The sequence below is a fragment of the Callorhinus ursinus genome, unplaced genomic scaffold (assembly GCF_003265705.2).
Source record: "Callorhinus ursinus isolate GAN/ISIS: 27379988/994484 unplaced genomic scaffold, GSC_fseal_2.0 scaffold18, whole genome shotgun sequence".
In the NCBI taxonomy this organism is placed as follows: Eukaryota; Metazoa; Chordata; class Mammalia; order Carnivora; family Otariidae; genus Callorhinus; species Callorhinus ursinus.
Genome location: NW_027397080.1, coordinates 11,272,213 through 11,281,588, shown reverse-complemented (window position 1 = coordinate 11,281,588; position 9,376 = coordinate 11,272,213). Strand labels below are relative to the sequence as shown.

Genomic DNA, 9,376 nt, shown 5'->3' with positions numbered 1-9,376 from the left:
GTAATCCCTGAGGAGGGAATAATCAAAACCCTGTTATCTTTGGCTTTGAAGTTCATGAAATGAGCTTTCCTTTCTCCCTCCAGTCCATTCTCCCACCCCCGACTCTTCCCCGCCACCCCCCATCTGCCTTGCTTTTACTTCTTCTCTTGTAAAGGTGGATTGACTCTCCTGCTCAAACCCAGCAAGGTTCACATACAAATCAGATCATAGGTCTCAAGTTCATACTGAGGAGCTGCAAAAGAAAGGCCGATGTGTGCAGGTAGGATGCAGGTCTGGGCTTTAGTTCTGACCACAGAAATTCCATCAGCACGTCTTCCGGGAGGCCCGGCTGAGAGGTCCTCAGGGAAGGAGGCCCCAGGGCCCCACGGGGGCAGGGCTGTACCTGAGGAGCCACCTGACATGGGGCCAAGTCTCCTCCGTTAATCATTAATGTATTCAAATACCTGCTGAGCTCTTCCTATGCCAAGCACTGTCCCTGCTTTCAGGGTGCTCTTGGGCCATGGGCGAAGGAGATTCTAAACCCAGTGCGACATGATATGCACACAGACAAAAGGTGCTGATGGAATGCTGTACGAATGGAGGAAGAACCAAGATCTGGTGGAGTTAGGAGGGCTTCTCAGAAGAGGGGGTATTTGGATTGTGTGTTAAAGGGGGACAGGAACTTGCCTGGAGGGGAACGGAGGCACACTGGGACAGGGTGTGTCCAGACAGAGGTCTGAAAGGGCCGCGTGTGTCTATGAACCAGGAGTTCAGTGTGGCTGAAGCCAGGGCTGCCGGGGGGAGGGGGGGGTGCGGGGGTGGTGCTGTGCACTTTGCTGTGAGGCAAGGGGGTCGTTGTTTAGCACACAAGCTTGGCTGGTCAGAGCCACCAGGGCGCCCTTCAAAGGCACCCATCCCAGATCCATGGAATCCTATCTTGGAGGAAAGAGCTCTGGAATTTGTGTCTTAAGTTCTCTCCAGGTATTTTTCTGATGATTAACCAAATTTGGGAAATAGTATTGTGATCCCTCCAGGATCCCGCTCTAAGTAGAATGTGAGTAGAATGACTATAAGGACTAAGGTAGCCCAAATGGCCAAGGTGGGGCTCACATTTCTTGAGGACATCTCAACCAAAGGGAGAATGTGGAACCCATCTGGAGTAGGCCAACATCACTTGCTCTGAGCCTTCTTTCTTCTCCCCGAATCTGCCAAGCTTCCAGGAGGATGGCCTGGGTGTTTTTCATTGTTTTATTCTTAGTTTACTGAGTAAAGACATACTCCTCACCTGCCGCTCCAATAAGACTGTAAGTTCTTGTCCCCACCGTGCATTGCTGCATGGTCCACAGGTACTCAGTCAATGCTGGTGTCTTGACATATTCTTGGCCATTTCCACACCAGAGCATTTCGTTTCTCTTTGGACCTTCTTACTGCCCTTGGGGGGCCCTAGTTACTGGAACATTCACAGACCCCTCTCAAGCTCAGTCCGCAGAGGTCCTACAAGGGGGATGGAATTCCAGCAAGAGTCCTCATGCCCGCAGAGATCCAGGTGCCTGGATGAATAATCATCTCATGATCATAAAGAGGGGCAGACATGTGTCCTGCTCTGCACGCTTACAGGTAAAGTAAGGTAAACATCCCAGCCTCTCCTAATACCAACCTTCTTCACATGTTCCATTCAAGAGAGCCCCTGCATTCTCGGTCCATGCGCCTCTCACTTATTTCAGATCCTCCTACATCTTCACTCTCTTCCTCTTCGCCTGCTCTGCCCTTAGCCTGCAAACATATTCCAGTTTCCAATATTCTAAACAAACACTCTAAGCAGCCCCAAGCTTTCTGTCCACCCTACCTCCCTTTCATGCCCTTTCTCCTTCCTTCACGTCACCTTGAGACTAGTCAGAGGGGCTGTCTGGGCTCCTTGCTCCTAGAGACTCCCTTCCCCTCATTCTCTCCCCACCCCATGGCTGTTTCTGCCCCCAAAGCTTCACTGAAAGGTCCTCTTCCAAGACCAAAGCCAACGGTCTTTTTTTAGTCTTTCCCCAGCAAGACCTGTTCCTTTCCACCATTGTCAGACATATCCTGCTTGGAAATTCTTTCTCCTTTCTTCTCCTACCTTATGCTGCTCTTCCTCTGGGTCTGGCACTGGATTTCTTTTATCTATAAGGATGGTGTTTCCAGATCCATTCGGAATCTTCCAATTCTCTTTGCTCTCTCCAGGAAGTGTTCTATTCCTTAGGCTTCTCTTCTCACTCATGTGCTGAGGAGGTAACACTCAATCTCTCTACTGAACCCAGATTTACCCAGTTTCCAACTGGGTAACATCCAAATGTCACTGCATGAAACAAAGGCACTTCAAATGCACCGTTTTCCTCCTGACCCTGTAAAACATGTCCCTCCTCTTCCATTTCCTTTTGAAGCTTCCCATTGGTCCAAGTCAGAAAATATCGCATCATCATTCGTTTGTTCACTGAATCAATGTTTGCCGTATGCCCACTACGTGCCAGGCACTGTGCTGGTCACCTGGCAAACAATGTTGAGTAGGACCCTCCTTTTCCCTCCATCCTCACATCCAGTCAGCCACCAAGTCCCATTCCATTCCCTACATTTCTCTTAAATCTGTCTCCCCCTCAATGTTTCCAAAGCCTTGGTGGATGCTCCCATTTTTCTTACTTGGGTAAATGTTTCTGCCTCCTAACTGGTCTCGCTCCCTCCAGGAGGGAGACCTCTCTAATCCTCTCCACTGCTGCCAGAGTCATCTTGTAAAAACTCAGACCTTCCTGATATTGCTCTGGTTCAGAAGAAAGGATGACCCTCATCCTTTCCAAGGCCGACCCCAGGGCTGTCAGTCCCATGCCCTCCCATTTACTCTGGGGCCTTGTTCCATCCAGCAGCCCAACCCAGCTGCTGAGAGCATGGGCAGTGGAACCGCAAGGACTGGGCTTAAATCCTGGCGCTTCCACTTACTGGCTACGCACTGTGGCTACGTTTCCTATACCAATTAACCTAGCCATGATTCAGTTTCCTCACCCATCAGGTGGGTCTCTTACCACCTAATTAATTGTGCTATGAAGAGAATGAAATAAAAGCATTTATATAGAAGGCTTAGCTCAGTGCTTGGCATATGAGCTACTTAGAGTAAGACATAACTATTGTTGTTACTACCAACAGTCTAGCATTTCTGCCCTTAAAAATCTGTTTCAGGACAAAACCCAAGCCTCTCTGCCGAGCATGTAGGTTCACTATGATCTGGATCCTGTGACCTTTCCATCCTCATCTTGACCCAGACATGCTGAATTCCTTTCAGTTCTGAGAGGTTGTTCCAAACTTCGGTGCCTTTGCACAGGCATCTACTCTGAGTTATGGATTTCCAAGCTACTCATCCTTGCAGACGCTGCTCAAATGTGAAAACTTCCCTGACCTTCCAGTCAGTGGCTCCTTCCAACATTTTCCAAGAGAGCAAACTGGACACCCCTCCATCAGCATTTACCCATGCTCTAGTTTTTTATTTGCATGCCTGTCATCTCTCCTGTGTACATGTTCCTCAAGGGCAGAGATCATATCTATAGTCAAAGAATGAGTGAGTGCTCATCTCATAAGACATATTGTGAACTTGGAGAGACTGGGCTTTTCGTGAGGGGGACGTTCCAAGGGTGATTGGACAGGCAGTCCTCGACACACCTGTATCTCTCCTGTGGGCCAGTGAACAGGGTTGGGAACACATTATGCGTCTTCCCTGATGTTTGCAGGAAGGCAGCTCTGATTCTTCAGTCTTGGATTTCTGGTTGCCACACTCACACCCTTCTTTCTGCACACAATGCTCCCTGGCTCTCCTCCAGTGTGATATCAGTAAGGTACTCCCTTCAGCCTCTTTGGGCTCCTCAGCACTACCTGAAGTTCATAAAGAACGCATGGAGATGACAAGAACATCCTTTTTCACAGCTTGACTCTGAGGGAGTACCCTTCAGAGGGGCTGGCTTCAGGAACCCAGAATGGCATGACCTCCTGCAGGACATGTGAGGGAGTGACTGATACGGAGCCACTGAACTCCACACACCAGGTAAGACTAGCTCTTCTGTGGGGCCGGGGGGAGGGTGAATCAAATTTTTTCTCAGAAACTTCTCAGGCCTTATTTACACTTTCCCCTGCACCTCACCTTCAGGTTCAAAAGAAAATTGAGATAAGCATCTTTAACAATAGCCAAGAAAGAGCCTTCTCATCAACAACTTAATAACCTTGTGATAGGAAGCCCTTCTTCTGATCCAGACTCCATCCCCATGTGGCTGAAGCATCCTTCCCCATTGACTAGGTTCATCATCAAATGGTTTGATGAAATGTGAGTCTTTCTTTGTAATATGCCTTGCAGAGAAAATCTGTTTCCATTGTCCCCAGCACTGTGGTCCTAAGCACCCTGACCAAACAATTTTAAAATGTTGAGTACAATTTAAAAAGGAAAAAAAAAGCTTTTTTTTTTATAAATTAGTAAATGCTATGAACTGAATTATATCTCTCTAAAATTCATATATTAAAGCCTTAACCCCCAGTGTGATGGAATTTGGAGATGGGGCCTTTACGGAGGTAATTAAGGTTAAATGAGGTCATAAGGGTAGAGCCCTAATCCAATGGGATTGGTGTCCTTATAAGAGAGGCAGAAGACACCAGAGAGTTTCTCTCTCTGCATGCATAGAGAGTAAAGGCCATGTGAGGAGGAGGCCATCTACAAGCTAGGAAGAGGCCTCACCAGAAACTGAATTTGCTGGCACCTTGATTGTGAACTTCTAGCTCTAGAACTGTGAGAAAATAAATGTCCCCTGTTAAGGCCACCCAGTCTGTTTTGTTTTGTTATGGCAGCCTGGGCAGACTAATAAAGTAAGAATACTCAGAGTCCAAACCCAGTGAATGTAGCGACCCAAACTGTGACTCAGAGCATGAAGCTGGCATTGGCCTCGGGTGCATATTTAAAAACTGGTGAAGTAGAGCTCTGATTTTCAGGGCCTTGTGGAGAAGAGGGAACAGGAGACAAAGGTCAGGACCCACAAAGGTGAGGACTCTAGTATGACACCCCTGAATAAAGTTGGGCTGATTAAAGTTGCACCCATAGTGTGAGGGTGAGTGAGAAGTTAAGACTGCCCTCCTTCTCATCTGCCACTACTGCCCTCTGGGTGGATCTGGAGGCTGATTACTTATCTGAGACCTTGACACTAAGTGGACACAAACAAAACTTCCCCTGAGACTCCTTCACAATAAGTCTACCTTCATATGGGTTTGCATGTTACTTGGGTGGGTTGAAACCTTCATACTGAGAATTTAGTATGAGAGGTTTCTGGCTGGTAATGCTCCCAGGCACTGGGCAGAAGTGAATATAAATTCTCTCTGGGAGAAACCACCTTCTACCCAGGTCTCAAAGGAGTCTCACAGACAGAGTTTATGATTCTAACCACATAGAATTACAGACAGGACCAGGAAGGAAACCTGGTTCTGGGAGGCAAGAAGTGAGAAACAACAGACAACAGAATCAAACTTGCAAAGACTTCCAATATTGGGATTAACAGATACAGAGTATAAAATAAATATGTTTAACATATTTAAAGAATTAAGGAACATATGAGTAGGGGGCAAAATACTATAAAATATGATCAAGAACACTTTTTAAAAACCAAATATGATCTCATAAAATATGAATGGTGCTACTTGAAATTAAAATAAATTTTCAGTGAATGAATTCAACAGAGGTTAGATGTAGCTCAACAGATAATTGGTGAAGAGAATGACAGAAAATTATAGAAGTTAAGAAACACAGAAGATGAAGTGAGAAATATTAACATGTCTTGTCAGGCTTTCAGGAGCAGAAAAGAGAGAGAATAAAGGAGAGAAAACAGTTGAAAAGACAATGACTAAAAATTTCCCCAAACTAATGAAAGATAAAATCTACAGATTCCAGAGCTTAATGAAGTCAATCAGGATAAATGCCAAGATATCCACAACTAGACGCTTGATCATGAAACTGCAGAACAATAAAGACAAGGAAAAGACCATAAAAGCAGCCAGAAGAATATCATACAAAGGAATGACAACAAACTTACAGCAACAATGGGAGCTAGAAGACATTAGGATAATATTTCCATGGTCAGAGAGAACGTAATTATCAAACAAGAATCAAATACTTAGTGAATAGCAGTGTTCTTTCAAGAACAAGGGGAGAACAGACATTTTAAGACAAACAAGAACTAAGAAAGTTTGTCATTAACAGGACAATAAATTCCAAAGCATGTATTTTGGACAGAAAGAAAGTAATTCCAAAGAGAAGGACTGATATGCAAGAAGAAATAGTGAACAAAACGGTACATGTGTGAGTAAATCTAAATGGACATTAGTTTTATTAAACAAGAGCAATAATGACTTGTGAGCAAAAGAAAGGCAACATGAAAATACACACGCCATAGAGTATGAATTGGGAAGGAGTAATTAAAGTCAGTGTTCTAAGACCTCTGACTTTTCAGGGGGAACACAAAATTACTATTTACATTAGACTTTGCTAAGTATGCATATTAACACTAGACATCTAGGGTAACCCTAAAAAATACAAATGATAGTATAATTTAAATGGTCTAACTTTTCCAGTTGAAAGACGAATTGCCAGAGGGGATTTTTAAAAATCCAGCTATACACAAGACATATATAAAGCATAAGGAAGTAGAAACGTTGAAAGCAAGAGAACAGGAATGATTTATTAAATCAAAACCAAAAAAACCAAAAACCAAACAAAAAACTGATGGAATAGGCGGGGGTAAAAGCTTTAAGGTCAAAAGCATTACTCCAGGTAAAGAGAGTCATTAAATAACTATTTTTGAAAAAGCTCAATTCACCAGCAAGATATAAAACTATAAAAAGAAAGAGTTTTATATATCTAACAGCAGCCTCAAAATATATAAAGCAAAAACTGACAGAATTTCAAGGAATATTAGGCAAACCACCATCATAGTGGGAAATTTTAATTTGCCTTCTCTTACAGTTGACTGATAAAGAAGGCAAAACAATGAAGATATAAAAGATATAAGCACAATTAGCAAGGTTGATGTAATGAAGATATTAGAACACAAGAACACAAAAACTGCAAAATATAGCTTATTTTTTCCAACAAAGAATATATGTGAAAAATGACATTCCTGATCCTAAAAGTCTCAACAAATTTCAAATGATTCAATATAATGTTCTCTGACCACAAGCTTTAGATCAGTTAACAAAAAGACAGCTGGAAAAATCCTCTATTTGGAAATTAAGAAATATTTCTAAAAAAACTCATGGTTGAAAGATAAAAGAATAATGGAATTGGAAAATATTCAGAACTGAAGGATCACAGAAATACTACCTACAAAACCTGTGGGAATGTAGCCAAAATAGTCCTCAGAGGGAAATTTGTGGCCTTAGATGCTTAAATAATATTAAAAAATAATGAATTAAGCATCAAAGTTAGAATGCTAAAAAAGGAGTATAACCCCAGAACATTCCCAAATATAACAGAAGGAAAAAAATTGGTGAAATAGGAAATAAACATATCAAATGGAATAGTAACAAAACTAAAATTGGTTCTTTGCAAAGAATAAAAAATGTGAAACCTCTGGCAATATTGACAAAAAAAGAGATACAAAATTAGAAATAAAAGAGGGAATAAAATATATATAGTGAGAGATAGTATACACAACTTTATGGCCAATAAATTAGAAAACTTACTAAAGGGGTGCCTGGGTGGCTCAGTCGGTTAAGCGGCTGCCTTCGGCTCAGGTCATAATCCCAGGGTGCTGGGATCGAGCCCCGCATCAGGCTCCCTGCTCAGCGGGGAGCCTGCTTCTCCCTCTCCCTCTGCCTGCCTCTCTGCCTACTTGTTCTCTCTCTGTATCTCTCTGCCAAATAAATAAAAAATAAAATCTTAAAAAAAAACTTACTAAAATGGACTCAAGAAAAAAATAAGATAATCTAATAGTCTTTTAGTCATTAAAAGTCTTAAATCTATAGTTTGAAAGCTTCCAACAAAGGAAGAACACCAAATCCAGATAGTTCTGCTGAAAAGTTCCACCAACTTTCCAAGGTAAAAGTTATTCCAACCTCTACTATTAACTCCATAGGATAGAAAGAGAAGATACACTTGCCAAGTCATTTTTTGAGGCTAACGATGTCTTCTTGAAAAAAATCTGGCAAGGGTAATATATAAGATGAAAAAAAGAAGGCCAATCTCACTAACAAAATGGAAGCAAATTACTAAACAAAATATTAGCAAATCAAATATAGGCATTTATAACACTTAGATGCTTATTTAAGCATCTAATACTAAATTACCAAGTTGGGTTTATCCCAGGAATGAAAGGTTGGTTTAACATTAGAAAAATCAACCAGTGTAATTCACCACACTAAGAAAATTAAGGAGCAAATCATGATTATATCAATAGATATAGAAAGGTGCTTGATAAAACACTACATTTATTCACAATAAAAGCACTTAGAAAACTAGAGTCAAAAAATTTATGGTTATAAATTAAAAAAAAACTTCAGCAAACATCATACTTAATGATAAAAACATTCTATTTATTTTTAATTTGTTATTGTTATGTTAATCACCAAAAACATTCTATTTAACATCAAACAATGACAAGTGTGCCCACCAGCACCACAATGACTGACATTATATTGGAGGGTCTAGCCAGAACGTTAGGGCAAGAAAAAGAATAAAGAGAAGGTATAAAGATTGGAAAGGAAGAAATAAAACCATCATCCTTTGTCTTTTCTAGAAACCCCAAGTAATTCATAGATAAATCATTACAAGAATTGCTATATTAAAAAACCAAAGAATAAAAATTAACTGCATCTCTAAATACTAGCAAGAACTTGGGAGAAAATGAAATTTTAAAAGATATGATTTATAACAGTAACAATAAATATAAGATATCTAGAAGTACATATATTAAGAAACAAACAAGACCTATAATGGAAAAAAATTACACAAGTTTACTGACAGCCCTAGGGAAATAGATATACCGTACTCATGGATGGGAAGACTCAGTATCATAAAGATATCAGTTCTTCTCCAATTGATCTGTAGTTTTGGTATAATTAAAATAAAGATTCTCACAGGTTGTTTTGTGGATCTTGGCAAGATACTTGTAAATGAGAGAATAAAGGGCATTGCACAGAAAAAAACTAAATGTGAAATAAACATGTGAAGAGATGTATATAGCAGGGCAAACTACACACACCAACATAGACAAATCTTAGGGATATAATTTTGAGTGAAGTTTATTAAGAATATATATGACATGAGTATGTTTCTATGAGGCTCAAATGCTGGCTTACTAAATAATATATTTTTAAGGATACACATTTGTATGCAGACTATAAAGAAAAGCAGAGG

General features: G+C 41.1%; 1 protein-coding gene across 1 annotated transcript in view; it reads right to left on the bottom strand.

The window, feature by feature from the left end:
- The window catches only part of CSMD2 (CUB and Sushi multiple domains 2), a 598,617-nt gene that overhangs the window by 269,499 nt on the left and 319,742 nt on the right, over window positions 1-9,376 (bottom strand). The gene's annotated exons all lie outside the window — the stretch shown is intronic.